Source organism: Pristiophorus japonicus, chromosome 3 (assembly GCF_044704955.1).
Source record: "Pristiophorus japonicus isolate sPriJap1 chromosome 3, sPriJap1.hap1, whole genome shotgun sequence".
In the NCBI taxonomy this organism is placed as follows: Eukaryota; Metazoa; Chordata; class Chondrichthyes; family Pristiophoridae; genus Pristiophorus; species Pristiophorus japonicus.
Genome location: NC_091979.1, coordinates 66,607,939 through 66,635,327, shown reverse-complemented (window position 1 = coordinate 66,635,327; position 27,389 = coordinate 66,607,939). Strand labels below are relative to the sequence as shown.

General features: G+C 45.0%; 1 protein-coding gene across 7 annotated transcripts in view; it reads left to right on the top strand.

Moving 5' to 3' along the window:
• The window catches only part of thsd7ba (thrombospondin, type I, domain containing 7Ba), a 1,512,301-nt gene that overhangs the window by 90,372 nt on the left and 1,394,540 nt on the right, over positions 1-27,389 (top strand). For 5 of the 7 annotated variants that reach the window (XM_070875389.1, XM_070875388.1, XM_070875390.1 and 2 more), the window contains exon 2: positions 603-893. The exons of 1 other annotated variant lie outside the window; for it this stretch is intronic. The gene's annotated coding sequence lies outside the window, so the exon portion shown is untranslated. Of the gene's footprint in view, positions 1-602; positions 894-27,389 lie in introns of those variants that run through there. One more of the 7 variants, XM_070875386.1, reaches the window with a different exon arrangement.

Genomic DNA, 27,389 nt, shown 5'->3' with positions numbered 1-27,389 from the left:
ACTACAGTTCAAGTACTTTACCCTTACCTCGTGGAGTTGTTATTAGAGTGCTTGCATATATTACAGTTATCATTCACTATCTTTGCATTTTGGTCCTCTACAGTGTGCTTTCAAACTCAACATGTCATATTTAATTATGTACTTTCAAATCCTTCTGGTGAATAAAATGGTGAAAATACTTATCTTTGTAGATGGCTGCATTCCATTGTTAATCCTAAACATAAAAGAAACATAGAAATTTACAGCGCAGAAGAAGGCCATTTCGGCCCATCATGTCCGCGCCGGCCGACAAAGAACCACACGGCCCTTGGTCAGCAGCCCTAAAGGTTACATATAAACCTATGAACCATGATATTGTTAATGCACAATATAAATCAAATTATCAATGGATGATAATTTTTAGGATATATTTTGCTCTTTCTATAAAATGTTAATATGAAAGTAACTATTTTGATTTAAATAAAAATATATGGTACCATTTATTATCAACTTGATCTCTTTGCGCTATACAAAGTATAGCTATCCATGAGCCACTATCTAATAGGAAGGATCATAAATGTAGGCTCAATTGGTTTTTCTGAATTTTTCTTTTTTTTTTACAGCCCAATTTGGTTTCTTGCCGATATTCTGACTGTCTTCTGTCCCAAGAAGTGTCGTAGATTTATCCCCAAGAAGTGTATTGCTGTTGGAGATCATTTGAAGACCCATCTTTCTAAAGGTGAAACATCAAAGGGAGGTCCCGATGGATCAATGATTAGATAATGTGCCTAGGGGAAGCAGAAGTAGGCCATTTTTGTACTGTAGATCACCTCAATAATCAAAAGTGGGAAAAGACTGGACATCCATACATCTTTGGGCAATTGCAGGTGATGAAAATCTACCAAGCACTTTGGGTAAGACTGACTTTATAATCCAAAGCAAACATTGAAAAATATATGTTAAACAGTTTTGATATATTCTCAATTTAACAAAATGTACCTGACACATTTTCACATTTGTTAATATTTAATGTGATCAAACCACTGCTTCCATGGTAAATACATTCGTTCCATTAGCAGTGATTTATAAATATACAACATATCGAGCCTTGTTTTATCACTTAAAAGGTGTTGATATATTTTACACTAATGATTAAAGGAATATTCTTTCACTAATTTATATAAAGAGTAAAATACAGCCACTGAACTTTTGTTATGTAATATTTCCTGTGTTATGCATAACAAAATTGTAAACCTATTTAAAACAAACCCAAAGGAAATCTCCCATTGTGTCTAGGACAGAATTTTCTAATGTTAATAATGTTGGTCTCTTGGGGCCCAAAAGTTGCCATGAATTAGCTCTATTTTTTGGAGCTAAGTTTTTTTTTTTGGAGTTAAATGAATTTAGGGCCATTTTGCTAGTTTTGCGAATGGTGTTACACCATCCTTTATAAAAATAAATATATATATATTTTTTTAAAAAGACGATTTTTTTTTCCTAGTAACGATTTTCTAATGTCACTCGGGGTCAACCCCACCGATAACAGCATTTTTTGCGAGTTTCGCCAATAACGATATTTTTAAAGACAGTGCTAAGTACCGTTTATAAAAAGTTTGCCTTACCTGGTGGAGTCAGATGGAAATCCACGATAACGGCGCCATTTTAGATTCTCTTCAACATAAATCCACTCACTGTCTTGTTTACAATGGTCCCACTAAAACTAAATCGCATCAAATCACTCCATCACTGGTATTTTTTTTAAATTGCCACTTTGAAGAAAATAATTTATTTATTTTATGGGAAACTATTTTTACTTCTCCACGCATCAAATATTCTCTTAACACTGGGCTGTTCCAAACAGAACAGGTACAACTGTGAAATAAGAAAGTTTGTATAGATGCACCCTTTGCAGGTTTGGTGTTAAAACGGGTGTTTTCTGAAAAGTTTTAAAAAGTTGTAAAACGTCGTCGCCATCTTGGAAAATGGAGCTGAGTGAAAGCTTTTGGAGGGAAGGCTGCATTTTCAGATTGAGCTTTTTGTGAGTTTAGAAATCATTTTTAAGAACATTTTAAGGACATTTTAGGACATTTAAAGAATGGGAGTATTCTACTTTTGCCATATGTGGAGCGTGCTTATGGTGCCCTGTCTTATCATCAAGGAAGGTTTATTCGGCAGCATTATCTGCGTAACCAAAGAGCTCGCAGAATGGGGAGAAGGTTTTACCCCGAACGCGGTTACAGAGACAGGTGCTCATACCTGCACCTGACTGAGGGACAGTGCTTTAGGAGTCTGGGCTTTCAAAAAGAGGTGGTCGCAGAAATATGCGAGCTCATAAAGACGGTCATACAGCCGAGAAGCGGTAGGACTGCACTGCCCATCGAGGTCAAGGTAATTGTCGCACTTTCCTTCTGTGCCTCCTGCTCATTTCAGCCATCATTTGGGGACGTATGCTGCATGTCGCAGCACACTGCACATAGTTGCTTTCGCCAAGTGACTGCTGCACTGTACACATGCAGGATGGAGTTTATAAACTTCCCAATGACAAGGGAGACACAACAAGAGAGGGCTTTAGGCTTTGCTAGAATTGCTGGCTTCTCTAAGGTGCAGGCAGCCATTGATTGCACGCACACTGCCCTGCGAGCACCTTTAGACGATCAGGAGCTATACCTAAACACAAGTGGATTCTACTCGCTCAACATGATGATTGTCTGCAACCATATGCAGCGTATCATGGCAGTAGATGCTAAATATGCAGGGAGCATCAAGGATGCTTTCATCTTGCGTGAGAGCAGTGTGTCACAGATGTTTCAGCAGCAACCAGAAGGGCAGAGCTGAATGCTGGGGGACAAAGGTTACGGGCTCGCTACCTGGCTCATGACCCACCCCCCTCCGGAATCCTCAGACAGAAGTCGAGCATCGCTACAATAACAGCCATATAGCCTCATGAGGCATCGTGGAGAAGACAATTGGACTGCTGAAGCAGCGGTTCCAATGCCTGGACCACTCTGTAGGCTATCCGCAATACTCCCCTCAGTAGGTCGATGAGTTCACTGTGGTGTGCTGCATGCTACACAACATAGCCATCATGATGGAACAGATATTCTCACTGGAGGACATTGCAGAACCAACTCAGGCGACAGGGGGGAGGGAGGAGGCTGATGACGAGAACGAGGAGGAGGAAGAGGATGAGGAACTCATGGCACCATTACAACCCGCAGGGCGACGGGGGAGGAGGCCTCGTGGACATTACACCATTGAGCAGCCTTGCGTCAGCATCTTATACTTCACCGCTTTGTATGAAGGCTGAATGGCACGTTTGATCATTGTGTATCCCCACCATGTTGACTATTTCCAATTCTGTCAATGAAATGAGACACTACTTAAGTTTGGTTTAGTTGAAAAAATAATGTAAATAATTTTGGTTTCATTGAAAAAATAATGTACATCATTTTGGTTTTGTTGAAAAAATAATTTGCTGTTTATTAAATATTTGTACACTTGACACTTAGCTTTAATAAAAAATGGTATATTAAACGTTAAACTTTTCAATTAACATCACTTAAATAACAAGAAAGGAACAAAAGAACAGGACAACAACAGCAGCAAACAAACGTTAGCTGTCAGCTGCAGCCATCTCTCCTCCCTCCCCCCTACCACCCACTTATTTAAACACCGACGTGTCCCCACCCACCCTTCTTGCCCCTGACCTTGCCCTTGGCCCTGTTCCAGGTGAGCCCAAATTTTTTGATAGTGTCTCGGGTAGGATGCTGCGCTTGGGGGGGTGGGGGAACAGACCCAGGAGAAGGCAATGGAAGCCCCTGAAAACCTGTGGTGGTGGAAGACCTGGCTTGGGACTCATCAGCCTGTAGATCAATCTGCACACTGATACTGACTGCTGAGGTTGGTCTGGGGATTGGAGTGGGAGTGGCATCACTTGATGCCATTAATTGTCGTTGGGCAATGACAGCTCGGGTGTGTTCCCACATTGCAGCAGCTATCTCCGACATGCCCTCCCTAATCTCTGCAGATATTACTGCTATTCCCTCTGACATGCTCTCCCTAATGTCAGCAGATAGTGCTGCCATTCCTCCCGACAGTGCTGCTATTTCTCCCTTGATCTCACCCATGGCCTCCAAGAACGATGTGGTAAGCTCAACACTCTCCCCACTCATTCCCATGAGCCCTAACACTTCCCGTGTAGCTAGCATTTCAGGAGAGCGCTGTTCAGGTCTCTCTCCTCCTCCTGCTCACCTCTGCTGAGGGCCTGCTGCTGCTGTCCTGGATGTGCTTTGCTGGAACCCACCGCGATCGCAGAGGGTGTACAACCATGAATTGTCCCCTCGTGCGTACAGCTGCTGAAAGCGCTCAGCACTTGCATGTCGTGCACTGCCTCCAATTGCAATGTCACCATCTCATCCCCCAAATCCTTCTCCCCTAACCACCCCCCCACCATGGGATAAAAATATTCTCGTCTTCCTATTCCTCCTCATTCACCTCCTCGACCTGATTGGCCACCTCTATAACTTCTTGAGTATAGCTGAGGTCGGTAAGCTCATCCAATTCTGGTAGTGTCCAGGTGGCGGGGCCTTCTGCTTCATTATTGGAGGTCTGAGCAACATCTGCAAAATATAACAGAACAGACGAATGGTTAGCAGCAGGGGAGGGGTCAGGGTGATGTGAATAGGCTCACATAGCGCAGGCTCATTTGAATGATAATACATCGCATAACCGAAGCGCAGCCGATGGACAGTACATCGCATAAACCGAAGCGTAGCAGTACTTAAGATTGAGCCAACCCAGACTGTGGATTTTGCAGGACTTACCCTTTCTCTTTAACCTGGGTGGGTGGTCGATCTTCTGATGGTACCAATAATACCTGCGACCCTCATTTCCAGGGGTGTTAGTGGCTGCAGTCTTACCGGAACCTTCACCGGTTTTCATCCGTTCTCGGTGGTTGTCGGACAACTTCTTCTGCAAAGTTGGCAATAGAAATTGGCAAAAGAGAGGGACCTTCTGCTGTTATGGCACACACAGATAGTCACATTTACAACTCAAGTAATTGTAGTGCATAAATAAAAACATTACTTACTCTAACTACTTGGCAAAGGTCCTGCTCTTCTTCCGGCACTGCTTGCCGTCCCTCTGGATGGACGCCACTGCTGGAACCTGCTTTGCAACATGCTCCCAAGCTTGAGCCATTGTGAAAGGTTTCACTTTACGAGCACCCTTCTTGCCAATCTGTCGCCATCCACTTTTGACAGCAGCAACCAGGGTATCATGGGCGTCTTGGGTGAACTTCCTGCCTTTTTCCTTTCTAATTCACGCTCCATTTTCGTTTTCGAGCTCCTGTGTGGAAGGACTCCAAAATCTCCTGTAAGTTACAGTGGCCTTTACAAATGGTTGATCCAGACCAGGAAGTGTACTGCGTATGCGTGGACACACACGTCACATGGAAAATTGGGCGATGTTTTTTCTTTCTTTTTTTGCGCATGCGCAGAACAGGTATTTTTAACTCCATCCTTAAAAACAGAGGTATTTTAGAGCTAAGCTAAAATTTAAAAAACTTTTGGCGAAACTCGGTCCTTTATTTTTTTTGCTGCTATTTTGGCATAAAAAATCAGCCATTACTCGGAAATAGTGCCAAAAAACGGAACTATTTTTCAATGTGGAATTTCTAGCCCTTAGTGTGTACTTTGCTTTGATTACATTCTAATGTTATTGATTTATCTATACAATATATTAATCTTGTGTCTGCACGCACTTCTTGTGAATTTTTCCCGTGATAAATTCCAATGCTTACCAATTTTCATATGTGTGAACTTGACTCAATGGTAACACTGAATCAGAAAGTTGTGGGGTCGAACCATCTTGAGGACTTGAGCACACATCTGGCCTGATACTTCAGTATAATATTGAGAGGTTTAAGATGAGATGTTTAGCCGAGGTCCCAACTCCCTGTTCATGTGGATGTAAACATTTGCATAACAAAAACACATTTTTGAAAAAGAGCGGGGAACTTTCCCAGTGTCATGGGCATCATTCACTATTCCACCAATGTTCCATCAAACAATTAACTGGTCATTCATCTCATTGCTGTTTGTGGGGCTTTTCGGCGGGCAAATTGCCTTTGCCTACGAAACACCAATTGCGGCCCCTACGGGTGCGTACGAGGTGAGTACGCGCCTGTGGGGACCGCGCAAGTTCTGGGTTTAGGCATGCGCTGCACATGCGCTAAAACTCGGGACTTGCGATCTGTCCAGATCGCACGCATCGAACAGAAATAGGCATTCACTGGTGCAGATTTGGGCTATTTGCTCAACTTCTGCCCAGCGAAGGTCCATGAAATTCTTATGCCTGGTAAAAGCTGGCACCAGGCCTGCCTTTACCAGCATAAGAGTTTTAAAAAGCAAAAATAACATTTTATCAATAATTTATACATTTAAAAACCTGTGAAATAATGTAAGTTTATTTTTATCCCCTTTAAAACATGTAAATTTATTTTTCAAAAAATTAATTTTGTTTTAAATATTTAATTTAATGCCATTTTTATTAATTTTTAAATACATGATGGTTTTTAAAATTTATTTGGTGCAGAGGTATTTTTTGGGGTATTCCCTTTCATACTTTAGATATAGTATTGTGCAACCAGAAAGGGTTAATTAATATCCTTGTAGTAAAGGGACCCTTATGGAAGCATGACCATAGTATGGTAGAATTTTCCATTAAGTTTGGAAGTGATTTAGGGCTCAATTTTCCCGGGTCATTTGCGCCGTTTTTTTGTCGTGCACTATTTTTTCTAGCGTAATTATTTAATTCACAGTTTCCCCCTGGAATCTGCGCCGGCGTAACTGCTTTAGTTACAATTTTTCTAGGTTAGGTTTTTTTGATGTCATGGGGGTGTTCCCTCATGTCTGTGCCAGTTTTCAGCATTTTTCACAGTTTGCCCAAAAGGTTTTTATCCGAGGTCAGCGTATCTAGCCACTCCTGAAAAACCTTCTGGTGAGTTAACAGAAAGCAGCGCACATTGAAAAATCGGTGCTGAAAGACGCCATTGTTTTTCACTGAAATTTTTGGAGGGAGTCTCCAACACTTGAAATATCCATAATAAAGTTCAACTTCTTTTTACCTTTCAACGGAGTACATGGAGGTTTCTCGGATTTCTGAAGTTTTCATTTTTTTTACTTGCACGCCACCACGAACGCCTTCAAGCAGGGTTGGAGAGGGGTTGTAATGTCGGCTATCAGAATCGGCCCCATGCCTGGACACTGGCTCGGGGCTCGGCTGGAAATCAAGCCTGCGGGGGTGGGGAGTGGGGGCGGAAGTGGCGATCGGAAGGCTGCAGCTCTAGGTAAAAGACTGTAATGAGTTTCAGGGAGGGCGGGGGGAGAAAGGTAGAAGTCACAAGACTGCAATGAGTTGGGGTGGAGGCGGGGTGGGGGGGGAGTGCGGAAGAAGAAGTCACAAGACCTGGGTGTGATCCATCCATACAGACCTTGGGGAGAGAGAAGAAAGAACCTGTCCTGCCTGCTGTGTTAATAATGGAGCAAATAATGAAAATGATTCATATTTAATGTAAAATATATTTTGTTCAAAAATTTAACAAACAGTACTTAACTTAACTTTAATAAAATTATTCTTGTATCAAACTTTAAAGTTTTCAGTTACAGTCACTTACAAACTATAAGATCACTTAAAAATTTTAAGATCACTTATTAACTTTTAAACTTGTAAATTTACATAACTTACAAAAATCTTTTAAGTTGAGAACAACAGATACAACAGTAACAACAGTAACAGTGCCGCACCACAGCAGCAGCAAAGAAAGGCTGCACCCATCTCTCCTCCATCTTATTCTAAGACCGCCTGCCGCGCTTGTTCTTGGTGATGCCACCCCTGCCCACAGGTGGTGGTGGTGCAATGTTTCTGGGGTTACTACTGTGGGGGTTATTGGAAGACTTCTCTCCTTAAAAATGGACTCCCTGATATAAGGAATCGACACCCCCGCCCATATAACGACCACAGAATCAATCAAATTAAACCTTTACAACTAGTTTATTTCGAGCACATGCAAGGGAAAAGTTCAAATGTGAACCTTCTCAGAACAATGCTTCTCACCCACAGTTTATACAACAAACCGAAGTGTGTGCCTCTTCCCCAAAAAGCACCGGTTGGTTTACTGCTTATCAGCGAAGTTACATTGATTTGTCAACTCATATCAGACTGTCTCTGAGTGGTACATGCAACTGTCCATCTCCCATCATATGTTAATTGTGTTTGTTCAGTGATGTGAACTTTGCCTTAGTCCCTATGACGCCTGAAGTAACTCTGTTCCCAAACATTGGCTTTCTTATCTCTTCCCCAGAGACTTCGAAGTCAAAATGTTATGTATTGTAATTGCTGACCTCTACTGTCTTTGTTATGTGTTACTAAGGTTAAGGATGGTTCATTATTATAAGTGTGCTTTACTTACATAAGCAAGCGTTACGTACAATAGGCAATTAGAATCCATACCGTAAGATAGAGGAACTTCACCGTTTCCTCAGACCCTCCTAATACTGATAAGCCCTCTTAATCTGGACCATTTTACGTGTCAGATCAATTCATTACATCGGTATCTCCATTCTTGACCACCTAACTGTCTGCTCTTTGCCTGCTACAACTCTATACCCCTTACAGTACCAAGCTTATTCCTTCGAAGATCTCGGGTAGTGCGCACCTGTTTGAGGGGGGGGGGGCGCGGGGAGAGGGATGGCAGGCAGCAATGTGGAGGGCTCAGTTTGGGCTTCTTGAGAGGCTGGGTGTGGGTATTAGAGTGGGAGTGCAAGTTGATTCTGTCAATGGGTGCGGGGTCTGGGCGTGTTCCGTTATTGCAGCAGCTAATTCCGACATGCCTTCCTTCATGCGCTCTGACAGTGTCTCAACGACCTGCAACATTCCCTCCCTCATGTTGAGCAAAATTGTCTCAACTACCTGCGGCAGTTGGGGAGAGGCTGGAGCAGCGTCGGAGCGGCCTATAAAAAGCCCAGCGGGAGCTCGAGTACCAGCGGCAGCTGGCGAGAGGTGGGAGCAGCGTCGGAGCGGCCTATAAAAGGCCCAGCGGGAGCTCGAGTACCAGCGGCAGCTGGCGAGAGGTGGGAGCAGCGTCGGAGCGGCCTATAAAAGGCCCAGCGGGAGCTCGAGTACCAGCGGCAGTTGGCGAGAGGTGAGAGCAGTGTTGGAGCGGCCTATAAAAGGCCCAGCGGGAGCTCGAGTACCAGCGGCAGCTGGCGAGAGGTGGGAGCAGCGTCGGAGCGGCCTATAAAAGGCCCAGCGGGAGCTCGAGTACCAGCGGCAGTTGGGGAGAGGCTGGAGCAGCGTCTGAGCGGCCTATAAAAGGCCCAGCGGGAGCTCGAGGACCAGTGGCAGTTGTGGAGAGGCTGGAGCAGCATCGGAGCGGCCTATAAAAGGCCCAGCGGGAGCTCGAGTACCAGCGGCAGTTGGGGAGAGGCTGGAGCAGCGTCGGAGCGGCCTATAAAAGGCCCAGCGGGAGCTCGAGTACCAGCGGCAGCTGGCGAGAGGTGGGAGCAGCGTCGGAGCGGCCTATAAAAGGCCCAGCGGGAGCTCGAGTACCAGCGGCAGTTGGGGAGAGGCTGGAGCAGCGTCGGAGCGGCCTATAAAAGGCCCAGCGGGAGCTCGAGGACCAGCGGCAGTTGGGGAGAGGCTGGAGCAGCGTCGGAGCGGCCTATAAAAGGCCCAGCGGGAGCTCGAGTACCAGTGGCAGTTGGGGAGAGGTGGGAGCAGCGTCGGAGCGGCCTATAAAAGGCCCAGCGGGAGCTCGAGTACCAGCAGCAGTTGGCGAGAGGTGGGAGCAGCGTCGGAGCGGCCTATAAAAGGCCCAGCAGGAGCTCGAGTACCAGCGGCAGTTGGGGAGAGGCTGGAGCAGCGTCGGAGCGGCCTATAAAAGGCCCAGCAGGAGCTCGAGTACCAGTGCCAGTTGGGGAGAGGCGGGAGCAGCGTCGGAGCGGCTTATAAAAGGCCCAGCGGGAGCTCGAGTACCAGTGCCAGTTGGGGAGAGGCGGGAGCAGCGTCGGAGCGGCTTATAAAAGGCCCAGCGGGAGCTCGAGTACCAGCGGCAGTTGGGGAGAGGTGGGAGCAGCGTTGGAGCGGCCTATAAAAAGCCCAGCGGGAGCTCGAGTACCAGCAGCAGTTGGCGAGAGGTGGGAGCAGCGTCGGAGCGGCCTATAAAAGGCCCAGCAGGAGCTCGAGTACCAGTGCCAGTTGGGGAGAGGCGGGAGCAGCGTCGGAGCGGCTTATAAAAGGCGTACCGGTGCAGCTACAGTGGGAGAGAAAGCAAAATAGAAGTAGAAAGGAATCAAAAGGTGACGTCACAGCCAATGGGGTAAGTGATTGGCTGGTGATTGGTGAGTAGCTTTTCTTTTTCTTTTTTATATCAGTAAGTGAACTGTAACATTGTTATTACCAATTTAAGGGTATCTAAAGGTTAAGGCATGGCAGGAGAGCTCGGTCACGTGATATGCTCCTCCTGTACCATGTGGGAACTCAGGGACACTTCCGGTGTCCCTGACGACTACGTGTGTGAGAAGTGTATCCGCCTCGAGCTCCTGACGGTCCGCGTTACGGAATTGGAGCTGAGGGTGGATTCACTCTGGAGCATCCATGATGCTGAGAATGACGTGAATATCACGTGTAGTGAGTTGGTCTTACCGCAGGAGAAGGGTCCACAGCCAGATAGGGAATGGAAGACCAGCAGGAAGAGCAGTGCAAGGAAGGTAGTGCAGGGGTCCCCTGTGGTCATCCCCCTGCAAAACAGATACACCGTTTTGAGTATTGTTGGGGGAGATGACTCATCAGGGGAGGGCAGCAGCAGCCAAGTTCATGGCACCGTGGCTGGCGCTGCTGCACAGGAGGGCAAGAAAAAGAGTGGGAGCGCGATAGTGATAGGGGATTCAATGGTGAGCGGAATAGATAGGCGTTTCTGCGGCCGCAACCGAGACTCCAGGATGGTATGTTGCCTTCCTGGTGCAAGGGTCAAGGATGTCTCGGAGCGGGTGCAGGACATTCTGAAATGGGAGGGAGAACAGCCAGTTGTCGTGGTGCACATTGGTACCAACGACATAGGTAAAAAAAGGGATGAGGTCCTACGAAACGAATTTAAGGAGCTAGGAGCTAAATTAAAAAGTAGGACCTCAAAAGTAGTAATCTCGGGATTGCTACCAGTGCCACGTGCTAGTCAGAGTAGGAATCGCAGGATAGCGCAGATGAATACGTGGCTTGAGCAGTGGTGCAGCAGGGAGGGATTCAAATTCCTGGGGCATTGGAACTGGTTCTGGGGGAGGTAGGACCAGTACAAACCGGACGGTCTGCACCTGGGCAGGACCGGAACCAATGTCCTAGGGGGAGTGTTTGTTAGTGCTGTTGGGGAGGAGTTAAACTAATATGGCAGGGGGATGGGAACCAATGCAGGGAGACAGAGGGAGACAAAAGGGAGGCAGAGGCAGGAGACGGAGAGGTGGGGGGCGGAGAGGCCCAGGGCGGGGAACAGGAAGGGCCACTGTGCGGAAGAATTCTAAAAGGACAAAGGGTGTTAAAAAAACAAGCCTGAAGGCTTTGTGTCTTAATGCAAGGAGTATCCGCAATAAGGTGGATGAATTAACTGTGCAAATAGATGTTAACAAATATGATGTGATTGGGATTACAGAGACGTGGCTCCAGGATGATCAGGGCTGGGAACTCAACATCCAGGGGTATTCAACATTCAGGAAGGATAGAATAAAAGGAAAAGGAGGTGGGGTAGCATTGCTGGTTAAAGAGGAGATTAATGCAATGGTTAGGAAAGACATTAGCTTGGATGATGTGGAATCTATATGGGTAAAGCTGCAGAACACCAAAGGGCAAAAAACATTAGTGGGAGTTGTGTACAGACCTCCAAACAGTAGTAGTGATGTTGGGGAGGGCATCAAACAAGAAATTAGGGGTGCATGCAATAAAGATGCAGCAGTTATAATGGGTGACTTTAATATGTACATAGATTGGGCGAGCCAAACTGGAAGCAATACGGTGGAGGAGGATTTCCTGGATTGCATAAGGAATGGTTTTCTAGACCAATATGTCGAGGAACCAACTAGGGGGGAGGCCATCTCAGACTGGGTGTTGTGTAATGAGAGAGGACTAATTAGCAATCTCATTGTGCGAGGCCCCTTGGGGAAGAGTGACCATAATATGGTGGAATTCTGCATTAGGATGGAGAATGATACAGTTAATTCAGAGACCATGGTCCAGAACTTAAAGAAGGGTAACTTTGAAGGTATGAGGCGGGAATTGGCTAGGATAGATTGGCGAATGATACTTAAGGGGTTGACTGTGGATGGGCAATGGCAGACATTTAGAGACCGCATGGATGAATTACAACAATTGTACATTCCTGTCTGGCGTAAAAATAAAAAAGGGAAGGTGGCTCAACCGTGGCTATCTAGGGAAATCAGGGATAGTATTAAAGCCAAGGAAGTGGCATACAAATTGGCCAGAAATAGCAGCGAACCTGGGGACTGGGAGAAATTTAAAACTCAGCAGAGGAGGACAAAGGGTTTGATTAGGGCAGGGAAAATGGAGTACGAGAAGAAGCTTGCAGGGAACATTAAGGCGGATTGCAAAAGTTTCTATAGGTATGTAAAGAGAAAAAGGTTAGTAAAGACAAACGTAGGACCCCTGCAGTCAGAATCAGGGGAAGTCATAACGGGGAACAAAGAAATGGCAGACTAATTGAACAAGTACTTTGGTTCAGTATTCACTAAGGAGGACACAAACAACCTTCCGGATATAAAAGGGGTCAGAGGGTCTAGTAGGGAGGAGGAACTGAGGGAAATCTTTATTAGTCGGGAAATTGTGTTGGGGAAATTGATGGGATTGAAGGCCGATAAAACCCCAGGGCCTGATGGACTGCATCCCAGAGTACTTAAGGAGGTGGCTTGGAAATAGCAGATGCATTGACAGTCATTTTCCAACATTCCATTGACTCTGGATCAGTTCCTATCGAGTGGAGGGTAGCCAATGTAACCCCACTTTTTAAAAAAGGAGGGAGAGAGAAAACAGGGAATTATAGACCGGTCAGCCTGACCTCAGTCGTGGGTAAAATGATGGAATCAATTATTAAGGATGTCATAGCAACACATTTGGAAAATGGTGACATGATAGATCCAAGTCAGCATGGATTTGTGAAGGGGAAATCATGCTTGACAAATCTTCTGGAATTTTTTGAGGATGTTTCCAGTAAAGTGGACAAAGGAGAACCAGTTGATGTGGTATATTTGGACTTTCAGAAGGCTTTCAACAAGGTCCCACACAAGAGATTAATGTGCAAAGTTAAAGCACATGGGATTGGGGGTAGTGTGCTGACGTGGATTGAGAACTGGTTGTCAGACAGGAAGCAAAGAGTAGGAGTAAATGGGTACTTTTCAAAATGGCAGGCAGTGACTAGTGGGGTACCGCAAGGTTCTGTGCTGGGGCCCCAGCTGTTTACATTGTACATTAATGATTTAGTCGAGGGGATTAAATGTAGTATCTCCAAATTTGGGATGACACTAAGTTGGGTGGCAGTGTGAGCTGCGAGGAGGATGCTATGAGGCTGCAGAGTGACTTGGATAGGTTAGGTGAGTGGGCAAATGCATGGCAGATGAAGTATAATGTGGATAAATGTGAGGTTATCCACTTTGGTAGTAAAAACAGAGAGATAGACTATTATCTGAATGGTGACAGATTAGGAAAAGGGAAGGTGCAACGAGACCTGGGTGTCATGGTACATCAGTCATTGAAGGTTGGCATGCAGGTACAGCAGGCGGTTAAGAAAGCAAATGGCATGTTGGCCTTCATAGCGAGGGGATTTGAGTACAGGGGCAGGGAGGTGTTGCTACAGTTGTACAGGGCCTTGGTGAGGCCACACCTGGAGTATTGTGTACAATTTTGGTCTCCTAACTTGAGGAAGGACATTCTTGCTATTGAGGGAGTGCAGCGAAGATTCACCAGACTGATTCCCGGGATGGTGGGACTGACCTATCAAGAAAGACTGGATCAACTGGGCTTGTATTCACTGGAGTTCAGAAGAATGAGAGGGGACCTCATAGAAACGTTTAAAATTCTGATGGGTTTAGACAGGTTAGATGCAGGAAGAATGTTCCCAATGTTGGGGAAATCCAGAACCAGGGGTCACAGTCTAAGGATAAGGGGTAAGCCATTTAGGACTGAGATGAGGAGAGACTTCTTCACCCAGAGAGTGGTGAACCTGTGGAATTCTCTGCCACAGAAAGTGGTTGGGGCCAATTCACTAAATATATTCAAAAAGGAGTTAGATGAAGTCCTTACTACTCGGGGGATCAAGGGGTATGGCGAGAAAGCAGGAAGCGGGTACTGAAGCTTCATGTTCAGCCATGAACTCATTGAATGGCGGTGCAGGCTAGAAGGGCTGAATGGCCTGCTCCTGCACCTATTTTCTATGTTTCTATGTTTCTATGTTTCATGTTCAGTGATGGTGTTTGCACCATCTCTGACATTCCTTCCTTGATGTTTACTGACAGCGCATCACCAACCTGTGACATTCCCTCCCTCATGGTCACTGACATCATTCCCATTTCTCGTGAGATTGCTGTTATTTCTCCCAACAGTCCCGCTAACTCATCACCCACCCCACTGATGGTGTCCAGGAGTGATCGCATAAGGTCAGTGCTCAATGCCATCATCTGAACCACATCTGTTAAATCCTGCACCTCAGAAGAGCACAGTCGAGCTCTCCTTCCCCTCCTTCCCACGGGTGTGGCTCGTAACCCACCACTGGGACCCGCAGTCTCGGAAGGTGAAACCCTGGGTGTGCCTCGCTGCACCACACCACTGGAACCCACAGCCTCAGAGGGTGGGGTCCTGGGTGTGCCTCGCTGCACCACACCACTGGCACCCACAGCCTCGGACATTAGGAAACCATGGAGTGTCTCACCAACACTCAAACCACTAGTCACGGAAGGGGCTGGCACCTCACTGGGTGGCACCTGCACCTCCACCAAAGTCAGTAAAACAGTGGGGGGCTTCATCCATCTCCATCCCCTCCCCCTCACTCCCATGCTTTTGGTCTGGAGGGTGGGATTGGAAGATGTTTTCCTCTTCAGGCTCATCCTCGTCTGAATCATCTTCTGCATCGTCAGGGTTGGCCTCAAGTTCTGCAAAATATAACAGAACACAGACAAATGGTTAGCAGCAGAGGAGGGGGCAGGATGGGTGGCATGAGTAGGCTCACACAGCGCAGGCAGCAGGCTGATTTGAAGGACCACGATGAATGATAGCACATTGCATCAAGCGAAGCGTAGCTGCGGGAGACATCCCCATGAACCAAAGCATAGCTAGCCTGCGCAGTACTTAATACTTAGCAAAGCCAGACTCTGGAATTTGTAGGACTTACTCTTTCCCTCAAGTGTGGGCTCAGCTTGTGCAGTGGTGGTTGCTTTTCTCCAGGCAGGATCCATCAAAGCAGTGATCCCCTCTTCCAAGGATGTCAGTGGCTGCAGATTTGCCGGGCCTCCTCCTGTTCGAGTTCTTTCCCTTTTATTATGCGCCACCTTCCTCTGCAAAGATGAAAATGCAACATTTTAGAGAGGGTGTCTTTCTGCTGGGTGGGACATGTACAGCTGCTCAAATTTACAATTGCAATTCTATTGAATAAATGAAAAGATTACTTACACTCACTACTTGACCAAGGTCCTGCCACTTTTTACTCTGGCCTTCAGATCTCATGGTAGTCACCATTGCACAGTAATCCTCTGCAACTTGTTTCCAGCGTTTCTTCATTTCTTTGGGTGGAACAAAAGTTCTGCTGATGTCCATCTTCTGCCATCTGGCCTCAATCACAGTAACTAGTGCCTCCACTTTATCCTGTAAGAAATTCTTGGTCCTTGCACAGCGTTGCATCTTGTATTGCTGCAGATCCGATTTTTCCAATGCTCTCACTCAGCACTCCTTCTCACCCAACTGGTGCTTTAAAAATGGCCGATTGCCAACTCGGAGCTGTACTGCGCATGCGCATCCATTGAAATAATGTCAAAAACGTCACTTTTTTGTCGCACATGTGCAGAAGGTGCAGCATCATTTTTTTGGTGCAGACAGCAGGTTCTTCCCACCCCCCCCGAGGCAATTGGACATACTGTGCGGTGTCAAATTTGAATTATACATCAGCGAAACTTTGGCAAAATATTTCTGGTGGTGTTGTGAGGCTGACAAAGATTACAGAGATGGGGAGGGGCAAGGCCATGGAATGATTTGTAAACAAGGATGAGAATTTTGAATAATGAAACACACTATCACATTATTTTAATACATTTACAATGCCACGGCACATAACAAACAGCTCTTCCAGGCTTCAATACGGTTCTAAAGTTTCTGGTAATTAAGAAAAACTAATTTTAAATGGAGAGTTGCTAATTAAACACCAGAGTTAAACTATCTGAATGTATAATTCAATTGACACAATTGATATGATAGTGAAACTGGCAGCTCATCTTACCTTATTATCTGAAATGGTTGCTGTGACTGAAATAAAATCTCTGTCTTAAAATTAATCTGCAATATAGAGTTTTTAAAATACTTTACTGTGACTTAACAACCCAAAAGTAATTAAAAGTCTGCAACACTTGGGTAATGTGGAAGCTCAAGCCATTGAGTACTTGTCTTTCTCCCAGACAGTTGTAAATTCAAGTCCCAGAGCAGCTTGTCACTGACTTGACTACTTCAGATTGGATTAATTTTGTCAGTTCTCAGCCCAGATGTTACAGGGAATGTCTTTTGGGAACAAGATGTTCCATCTCAGGGAGAGGGAAGCTTGACATCAAACTCACTGTGCTTCAATTGTTCCTTTCTTGCTGGCATTTTTATGAAGCAGCAACAATGGCTGTCACAGAGAAGTTCACACTCTGATACATCCTATCCTGCAAGCTGGAGGAGAATGTGTTCTAATAAGCAGCCTGCGACAAGAGAAACTGAAGAAATCACGTTAAAGTATATGTTTTCCAAGTCAATTTATTGTTTAAACAGTACAAGTACCATTGTTCCCAGGTTAGAGGCTAAAGTTCTCCTACCTTATGTCTCAGTTTATCAGCATCCTTTCACTTGGAATACAAATGAGTAAACAGTAGACTCCTCTCACTCCAGCACCAATTTGCACTTTGTTAACCAAGATGTTTGCTGTGTGACAAGCCATATTACATTAGGCTTTCTTTTTGCCGAGGTGAAATGTTTTGCCATGAGGAATCTAATCTGCATTCAGGACAAAAACTGACCGATTTCATCTCTCATGTTATTAGTTCATTCTAGTGTCTCGTGGGTTTAAAATTTGAGCTTGTTACTGCAGGGTTACAAAATGCTATTAACTACTATGCAACTTTGGCAGTTTAAAGTTGTGATATTGTAGTCTTTGAAATTGTGAAGCCTGATTTTTGGTTTTGCAATTGTACATTTTTAAGAACTATTTTGAAAAATCAATTCTATATTTTATCTTGCAGCTTCATATTTTCTTGAGAAAACTTCGCTAGCATATTTTGTGTTTGTAATTCATGACAGCTTGTCCAGATATGAGGTTGTTTATTTGAAGTTACTCCATAATTGAAATAAATATGGATGATGGATGAAGGAGAAATTACAGGAGCAACAACACTACCATTATGCCTTCTATTTCTGTTCCAAGTGCCTTATCAGAGTATAATTGTCTTGGGAAATCAAACAAAGCTCATGTTATTGCCTTATTAAATGAGGTATACTTTAAGTTGTCATTACCATCAACTGTTGAGAATGGCATTTTAAGGAATCTATTGGTGAGAAATCATGACTGCCTCGGAGAGAAATAAATCACAGGTTTAAGATGTAGGGAAACACAAAATACAAACTGTCCTGGATTAGCTTATATTGAGATGTATTTCTGTTGGGTCCCATTTTTTTTCTCTCTTGTTTAACATGTCTTGGTTCTGTATGATATTATGACTTAACATGGTTCAGGAGGGGATGTCGACGATTTTTTAGTTGGAATGTACAAGGGATGTCTGTCTCAACTGGTGATTCGTATCACTTAATCGGGGGCTCTGGGGTTGTACTCCCTGGAATTTCAAAGGTTAAGGGGTGATTTGATCGAAGTTTTCAAGATATTAAGAGGAACTGATAGAATAGATAGAGAGAAACTATATCTGCTGGTTGGATAGTCGAGGACTAGGGGGCATAGTCTGAAAAATAGAGTCAGGCCTTTCAGTAGTGAAATTAAGAAACACTTCGACATGCAGAGGGTAGTAAAACTCTCTTCTGCTAACAACAATTAATGCCATGTCAATTTTAAATTTTAAATCTATGATTGATAGATTTTTGTTAGCCCCATATCCTGTAATACCTTTGGTTAAGGTGGGTATATGGAGTTAGGTCACAGATCAGCCATGATCTTATTCAATGGCGGAACAAGCTCGAGGGGCAAAATGGCCTCCATCTGTTCCTATGTTCTTATAGATGTTACCTTTAGCTGAGACACAGTTCTTTGGGACTATGCTTAGAAGAATTGAAAGGTGCACTAGTCTTTTCATATCTCTTCAATAATAGCAAAGTTCCATTGTAATTAAACTTCTGACATATAGGCATATCGAAGCATTCTCACATATTGTTCCAAATCTCTAGCAATGTAGTGGAAATGTTCTTTTTGCTGTGAGGTGAATTGGTGTCAAAAAGTAAAAATGGTTGCAAGGAATAAGGGCACTCGGAGTGGAATTCAACCTGATGGTAGGTGGCTTTTTTGCCAAAGCCCCTTTCATGTGGACTACTATCACTGCAGTATAATAGTTATGACACTGCCGAGGAATCCAGAGGTAATGTATTCAAATACCACTTTAGTAAGATGTGAAATACGACCTTGAAAGCTGTGGAATTGTAATAAACACCCAACTGTTTATTAAAGTCCTACAAGGAAGGTTACCAGCTACCCTTACCTGATCTGGCCTACTTAAGCTATTAGATGATAGCTGCTGGAAGGTATTATCTGGACATTAAGTAGTTGAAAATAAGCTCCTATAATCCACAGTTTAGCAACAGTTACTGGTGTATATCCATCTGATCAGGAGGATGGTGGCAGTGTACTCACATAGTTTATGATGCTACTCATCAGGCTACTTGTGAGGAGTTCCTAGTGTCTGCTGTCCAACTAGTGAGGACTTTTAATTTAGCCTCATCAGAACATAAGAAATAGGAGCAGGGATAGGTCATTTGACCCCTTGAGCCTACTCCGCCATTTACTAAGATCATGGTTGATCTGATAAGAACATGAGAACATAAGTAAATCTATGGAATGCTCTGCCCCAGAAGTTGTGGAGGCTGGGTCATTGAATATATTTAAGGCGGATATAGACATATTTTTGAGCGATAAGGGAGTAAAGGTTTATGGGGAGTGGGCAGGGAAGTGGAGCTGAGTCCATGATCAGATCAGCCATGATCTTATTGAATGGAGGAGCAGGCTCGAGGGGGTCAAACGGCCTACTCCTGCTCCTATTTCTTACGTTCTTATGTACTTCAGCCCCTTGCAATAAAGGCCAACATTCCATTTGCTTTCCTGATTACTTGCTGTACATGCATACTAACTTTTTGGGTTTCATGCACAAGGACCCGCAGGTCCCTCTGTACTGCAGCATTTTGTAATATCTCTCCATTTAATAATATTTTGCTTTTTTATTTTTCCGGCCAAAGTGGATAACCTCATGCTTTCCCACATTATGGCCCCAAGTTTCCACATGATTTGCTCCTGATTTTTAGGAGCAACTGGTGTAGAACGGAGTATCTTAGAAATCGGAATTCTCGTCATTTAGTTTGCTCCAATTCTAGTCAGTTAGAACAGTTTCACTTTGGAACAGAATTTTTTTTTCAAAAGGGGGCGTGTCCGGCCACTTACGCCTGATTTCAAAGTTTCGTGAGTGAAAACTTGCTCCAAACTAACTTAGAATGGAGTAAGTGAAGATTTTTGTACGCTCGAAAAAACCTTATCTACACTTTAGAAAATCAGGCGTAGGTTACAAATCAGGCGTAGGGAATGGTGTGGGGGGGGTTTAAAGGGAAGTTTACAAACATTAAACACTTCAGTTTTACAAACAAAGAGCCATCATCAATAATAAATGATAAATACATCAATAAATCAACCAATAAATCAATCAAAAAAAATTAATAAGAAATAATTTTTTTTTTAAATCAATAAATAAAACATTTTCTACTTACCGACTGCAGCACCGGGAGCCCTCCAACAGCATGCTGGGATGCCCCCCTCAGTGTGTCTCTTTCAGTGTCTCTATCTCTCTGTCTGTCTGTGTGTCTCTCATTCTCTGTCTGTCAGCGTCTGTGTTTCTGACAGCGAGGGGAGGGGGAGGAGGGGGGGGGTAGAGGGAGAGAGGGAGGGAAGGGGGAGGGAAGGGGAGAAGGGGGAGGAAGGGGGAGGGGGGAGGAAGGGGGAGGGGGGAGGAGGAGGGATGGGGGAGAAGGGGGAGGGGGGAGAAAGGGGGGAGAAGGGGAGAAAGGAGATGGGGGGAAAGGAGATGGGGGGGAGCAGATTGGGGGGGGGAAGGAGATTGGGGGGGGATGGAGATTGGGGGGGTAAGGAGATTGGGGGGGGAAGGAGATTGGGGGGGTGGGGGGGGGAAGAAGAAGGGGGAGGGAGGCTGAATGGGCCGGGCCCGAGACTTCGGGTAGGGCCCGTCCCCAGCACCAGATTTACAGGTACGTGACGTTGGGTTGGGTCGGGGGGGTGGTGGGAGGGAGGTCGGTTCGGTTCGGGTCGAGGGGAGGGAGGGAGGGAGAGGGAGGTCAGGTCGGGGGGAGGGAGGTCAGTTCGGATCCAGTCCGGGGGCGGGGGGGGGAGCGGGTGTCGGGTTCGGTCCGGAGGCGGAAAGCGGGAGTTGAGTTGGGTCGGAGGGAAGCAGGAGCTGGCCGTGGGAGGAGCCTTATTCCCGCAGCCCCAGTGAGGCCATTGGGCCAGGGCTAGGGGCTGCGTGCTTCGACCCCTCCCACACAGTTTTGGGCGCCTGGAGCTACTGCAATTGCGCGCCCACTGTAGCGCGCATGTGCAGAGGTCCCGGCACTGTTTTCGGCGCAGGGACCTGGCTCCGCCCCCTACAGCTCCTGCTGCGCTGCGCTGAGGGCCAGAGGGCCTGCAGGGAGGTGGAGAATCTGGAGGGTTTTTTTAGGCGCACTTTGTGGCGTGAAAAACGGGCGTTCAGGTCGGGACTGCGCCGTTCTAGGCGCGGCTCGAAACTTGGGCCCTATATTCCATCTGCCAAATGTTTGCCCACTCACTTAGCCTGTCTATATCCCTTTGTAAATTCTTTCTCCCTTCATCCAAGTCATTAATATAGATTGAAAATAGCTGAGACCCCAGCACCGATCCCTGTGGCACCCCACTGGTTACCGTTTGCCACCCGTAAAATGACCCATTTATCCCGACTCTCTTTTTTCTGTTAGTTAGCCAATCCTCTATCCATGCTAATATATTACCCCCAATCCCGTGAGCTCTTATCTTGTGCAGTATCTTTTTATGTGACATCTTACTGAATGCCTTCTGGAAATCCAAAGACACCACATCCACTGGTTCCCCCTTATCCACCCTACTTGTTACATTCTCAAAGAACTCCAGCAAATTTGGCAAACTTTGATTTACCTTTCATAGAGCCATGCTAGCTCTGCTTGACTGTATTATGCTTTTCTAAATGTCCTGCTACTGCTTCCTTAATAATGACTCCAGCATTTTCCCAACGACAGATGTTAGGCTAACTGGCCTATAGTTTCCTGCTTTCTGTCTCTCTCCTTTTTTAAATAGGTGTGTTACATTTATAGTTTTCCAATCTGTTGGGACCTCTCCAGAATCCAGGGAATTTTGGTTGATTGCAATCAATGCATCCACTATCTCTACAGCCACTTCTTTTAAGACCCTCGGATACAGGCCATCAGCTCCAGGAAACTTGTCCATATTTAGTCCTATTATTTTACCAAGTACTTATTCTTTAGTGATAATGATTGTTTTAAGTAACTCCCCTTCCTATAGCCCCTTGATTATCCATTATTGGGATGGTTTTAGTGTCTTCTACCGTGAAGACCAATACAAAATATGTGTTCAAAGTCTCTGCCATTTCCCTGTTCCCCATTATTAATTCCCCAATCTCATTCTCTAAGGGACCAATGTTTGCTTTAGCTAATCTTTTCCTTTTTATATACCTGCAGAAGCTCTTGCTGTCTGTTTTTCTATTTCTTGCCAGTTTCATCTCATAATCCAGCTTCTCTCTATTATATTTTTAGTCATCCTTTGCTAGTTTAAAAAAATTTCCCAATCCTCTGGCCTCTCACTAATCTTGGCAACATTGTATGCCATTGTTTTCAATTTGATACCATTCTTTATTTCCTTAGTTAGCCACAAATGGTTCTCCATTCTCTTAGCATCTTTCCTTCTCACTGGAATATATTTTTGTTGAGAGTTATGAAATATCTCCTTAATGTCTGCCACTGCTTATCAACTGTCTTCCACTTTAATCTATTTCCCCAGTCCACTTTAGCCAATTATGCCTTCATACCTTTGTAATCGCCTTTATTTAAGATCAGGATACTGGTTTGAGACCCAATTTTCTCACCCTCTAACTGAATGTGAAATTCAACCATGCTATGATCACTCTTTCCTAAAGGATCCTTTACTAAGAGATCATTTATTAATCCTGTCTCATTACACAGTACCAGATCTAAGATAGCCTGCTCCCTGGTTGGTCCCACAATGTACTGTTCAAGGACATCCCGCATACACTCTATGAACTCTTCCACACGGCTACCGTAGCCAATTTGATTTGTCCAATCAATATGAAGATTAAAATCACCCAAAATTATTGTCGTACTTTTCTTGCAAGGCTTCATTATTTCTTGATTTATACTCTGCCCAACAGTGTAGCTACTGTTCGGGGGCCTATAGACTATGCCCACCAGTGACTTCTTCTCCACCCAAACTGATTCTACATCTTGATATTCTGAGCTAATATAATTTCTCACGACTGCACTGATCTCGTCCTTTATTAACAGAGCTACCCCACCTCCTTTTCCATTCTGTCTATCCTTCCAAATTGTCAAATACCCCTGAATATTCAGTTCCCAGCCTTGGTCACCTTGTAACCACGTCTCTGTAACGGCTATCCGATCATACCCATTTATATCTATTTGTGCCGTCAATTTATCTATCTTGTTACGAATGCTGTGTGTATTCAGATAAAGAGCTTTTAATTTTGTCTCTTTACCATTTTTCCCTGCTTTGACCCCATTTTCTGATACATTCTTATTTTATACATTCTGTCCCTTCCTGTCATAATCTGTTTATCATTTCCCCCATAGCTACCCTGCTCTATTGCCTATCCTTTCTCTTTGCCTTTTTAAATTTCTGCTCACCTGAAACCTCCCCACACTATTTAGTTTAAAGCCCTCTCTTCCAGTCTGATTGTTTCTCCCTGCTATGGCCCTCATCTTCAAGTCTAAGGGGCACAGACTTGAGGGTATCTGGTGCCCAACTAGTTCAGTCATCCTTCGCCAGGTCTGGCTGTACCATATCAAGCACTATTGCTCTCCTCCAACAAAACCATTCACTATTCCAGTATCACCTTTAAAAGCAATGATAACTCCCAAGCTTATTTTCTCCACTACCAGCCATCTCTTTAAACCCTCTCCCCTGTCCTCTCCACTGTCGCCTCTGACAACAAATACGAGGAGTTCACGGACATCTTTGTCGCTAAGATTGAGACCATCTATTTAGCTACTTTTGCTGCATCTCCTCGTTTCCATTGCAAACCAAGCCAAACCTATCCTTAGGTTCCCCCAAGCTAGCCCTAACCCATGCCTTTCTCCTATCTCCTCTCATGCCCTCTCTATCTTGACCATGAGATCCAAATCCTACTCTCCTGACCCTCATTCACATAAAACTGCTGACTATACAACTTCGCTTCCTGGCCCCCACGCTAGCTGACATTCTTAATAATTAGCCTTCCTCAGATACTGTCCCCATCATCATAATCCCTTCCTCAAAGAACCCACCCTTAACCCCTCTCTCCTTGCAAATTGCCACCCCCATCTCCAACCTCCTCTCCCTCTCCTAAGTTCTTGAAAGTACTTTTGCCTCCCAAATGTATGCCCGCCTTTCCCACATTTCCCTGTTTGAATATCTGCAATCAAGTTTTTGTGTCTGCCGCAGTACTGAAATAGCCTTCATCAAATTTACAAATTACATCTCTGTGACTGTGAACATATTGCACTGCTTGCCTGACATCTCTCCTTGTCCTATTTAACCTCTCTGCAGCCTTTGACATGGTCAACCACAACATCCTTTTCCCATGCTTCTCCTCTGTCGTTCAGCTCAGCACTTGCTTGTTTCCACTCTTGTCTATCCAATCGTAACCAAAGGATCTCCAGCAATGGCTTCTCTTTCTGCCCCTGCACCATTACCTCTGTAGACTTTCATGGATCTATGTGTGCCCCTCCTCTTCCTTATCTACATGCAGCACTTTACCAACATCATCATTAGACATTGGGTCAGATTCCACATCATCAGTCCCTCGGAATCGAGGAAGACCTGCTTCCACTCTTAGAATGAGTCCTTAGGTGGCTGAACAGTCCAATACGAGAGCCACAGTCCCTGTCACAGGTGGGGCAGATAGTTGTTGAGGGTAAGGGATGGTGGGATAGGTTTGCCGAGCATTCCTTCTGCTGCCTGCGCTTGTTTTCTGCATGCACTTGGCGATGAGACTCGATGCGCTCAGCGCCCTCCCAGATGTACTTCCTCCACTTAGGGCGGTCTTTGGCCAGGGACTCCCAGGTGTTGGTGGGACTGTTGCACTTTATCAGGGAGGTTATGAGGGTGTCCTTGTAACATTTCGTCTGTCCACCCTTGGCTCGTTTGCATTAAGGAGTTCCGGGTAGAGCGCTTGCTTTGGGAGTCTTGTGTCTGGCATGCGAACAATGTGGCCTGCACAGCGGAGCTGTTCAAGTGTGGTAAGTGCTTCAATGCTGGGGATGTTGGCCTGGTCAAAGACGCTAATGTTGGTGTGTCTGTCCTCCCAGGGGATTTGTAGGCTTTTGCATATCCACTCCCTGTCAACCCCTCCACTCTCTCTATGTTGTCAGACTGTTTTTCTGACACTCAGTCCTGGATGATCTCTAGTTTACTTCAGCTAAACATTGGGGAGATCGAAGCTGTCAGCTGCAGTCTCAACCACAATTCTCTACCCTCGCCACCAATTCCATCTTCCTCCTTGAACCAGACTGATCGCAACCTCGGCATCCTATTTGCCTCCATGCAGGCTTCCAACGCACTCTCCACTCCATTACAAAGATCGTCTACTTCCGCCTCTGTGACATCGCCTGTCTCCGCCCCGCATCAGCCCTTCTGCTGAGGAAACCCTCATCCATTGTTATCTCCAGACTTGACTATTCCAATGCTATTCTGGCTGGCCTCCTATCTGCCACCCCCCATAAACTTGAGCTCATCCAAAACGCTGTTGCCTGTGTCCTAACTCGCACCAAGTCCTGTTCACCCATTAACTCTGTGCTCGCTAACCTACATTGACTCCTGGTCCAGCAACACCTTGTGTTCAAATCGCTCCATGGCCTCACCTCTTCATATCCCTGTAACCTTCTCCAGCCCTACAAATGTATGAGAACTCTATCCTCCAACTGTTTCCTCTTGTGCATCCCCCACTCCCTTTACCCCCAATTGGCAGCTGTGCCTTCTGCCCTCTAAGCCCTTAGCTCTGGCATTGCCTCCCTAAACCTCTACTCCCCTCCACCTCCCTCCTCCTTCAAAAGTCTCCTTAAAATACACCTCTTTGACCAAACTTTTAGTCACCTGCTTTAATATCTCCTTTGTTGCGCCGAATTCGCTAGATGTTTGAAAGATCGAATAAATAGGTTCACAATTTTCCTTTTAGGTTTCCCACAGTAAGTTTAATCTGAACAAAAGGTTATGACACTAGATTCACAAGCCAACTTATCTTTAATAAATGCTTTAACAAACACTGCTCATTAGTTACTGCAGAATATAGGACTCACAACCTGTTTGGATATTACCCGATTCGGTCTGAGGTGATCAGTCTCCGTCCGACTTCAGCTTAGGGATTCTACCCAGGTTCCTACTCCTGCTGTCGAGTGTCGCTCCTAGGTTCTCGTTAACTTCCTTCAAAACCTTGTGTCTAGCTATACCCTTTCTTCTCTCAGCTAAACATGTGTCGGTTTCAACAGATTCTGCTGACATTTCATCTTTGTACATATACATCCTTCTGTTATTGTAACCCTGTCTTGCCTCCATGAGTTATTACCAAATTGGTGTCTTTGTTACTGTGTGTGTCCCATATCTTGATCAGTTAGGTTTTTTCATCTCTTCCCACCCCTGCTGTTTCCTACAGCGTGTTTCTGCTAAGGTAACTTCCCCCTGCCATTTGGCCTACATCTATTATTCCTGCAACTGATCTTTCGTTCGTTCACTAGCATTTATAGGGACCCTGTTAACTAACATTCTTTATTCACACACACTCTCTTACACATGGTGACTCCTTTGAATTTGGCTTTATTATTCGGCAGCTTTTATCCTCATCTCCTTTGAAGAGCCTGTTGTTTTCTACTGGTTTAAACCTCAAGCATGAATTAAATTCTTATGAATTGTGAATTCTTTCTGATATTTCCACAATCCTCCCTTTGATCATTATCATTTGGCCAAATTATTTGATCACCATGGTTTTGGGTCTGGCCAAATTCTTCCAGTTAGCGAGTCTTCGTAATTCATATCAGATCATCGCACTACCTCTATACCATCCGCATCTTTCCCTTTTCCTGTTACAGACCCTTCTTTCTCTTTACACCCTCATACCATCGTATTCATTGTCCATTTCCTTCATTGTTGGCCTGGGTTTTGACTGCCATTTCTGTTGCGACTGTCTCAATGCTTGATACACTTCCACTGACTCGACTCAGATCTTTAATCTTTTCTCTAGTAGTATCATGTTAACCCAGGTAATACATAGGCATACGAACACCAAAACGATCATGATTACAGTCAGGTGCGATACGGGTCTCACCCAGGGGTGTATGTTCACATTTTCGCCCCCAATTCCAAAGATTGTTCCACCAAATATTGATTTTGATTCGTTTAATCTTTCGGTTAATGTCCCGGGTATTCATTTCCACTTTTTCGTAGATTTTATGAACAAGATCAAGCTTATGTCTAATTTCCGTTAAATGTTCTTCTTCTAACTGGATATCGATGTCAATTTTTGTGAAGCATTCTGTCAAACGATTCTTCAGATCTATTGATACATTAAGATTGACAGTTGCGTGCCTCTGGATGTTGGTAATTTCCTCAT